This window comes from Gossypium hirsutum, chromosome D04, assembly GCF_007990345.1.
Source record: "Gossypium hirsutum isolate 1008001.06 chromosome D04, Gossypium_hirsutum_v2.1, whole genome shotgun sequence".
Classification (NCBI taxonomy): domain Eukaryota; kingdom Viridiplantae; phylum Streptophyta; class Magnoliopsida; order Malvales; family Malvaceae; genus Gossypium; species Gossypium hirsutum.
In genome coordinates this window covers 34,512,668-34,513,504 of record NC_053440.1, presented here as the reverse complement: position 1 = coordinate 34,513,504, position 837 = coordinate 34,512,668, and positions in this window count along the sequence as shown.

Below are 837 nucleotides of genomic sequence, written 5' to 3'. Positions count from 1 at the left end.
TCCTCATGCCTCATCACCACAACATCAAACATCAACCAAGAATGATGCATCCATGGCCGAGTGTCATTTCCATCACATAGCAAGATTTAGACCATGGGCTAGGTAGAACTCAAGCTAACAACTAAAACATGCATGCATCTCATGGAACATCATCAAACATACCTTAGCCTAGCTACATGCATGGCCGAACCTCTTCAACCTTTCTTCTTCCTTCCTCCTTAAAATTTTTGGCCAAGGATGAACCAAAGGATGAGCATTTTTTTTCTTTGTTTTTTTCTTTCTAGTTTCGGCTAAATGAAGATGAGAAAGGATGAACAAAAATTTTCTCCTTTCTTTTCTTTAGCTCACGGCAATGGGGGGGGAAACAACTACACACATTTTTTTTTGTATTCATCATACTCCTTTTCATTATTTTATGCCCATGCCCCTTATTTTATTTTTTTCCTACATACCTCACTAGGCCAACATGTTCCCAACATGTTTCCACCCATAGCATGGCCAACCACTAGATCAAATTTTGGGTAATTTGACATGCAAACCCATCATTTTCACAACATGCATTAACAGACCATTTTAAATTAGCCTATCATATTTTCACCATGTCTCATATCAATCCCTATTTAATAATTTCTCATGCAATTGGCAAAATTGGAGAATGAAACTTCCACATACTCATGTACACACATAATAAGCATAGAATATGGAAATCAATTATTTTTATGACTCGGTTTTGTGGTCCCGAAACCACTTCCCGACTAGGGTCAATTTTGGGCTGTCACAAACATCTATATAATACTTGAATCACTTAGTTTATTTAAATTTCTCATTTCATTAACC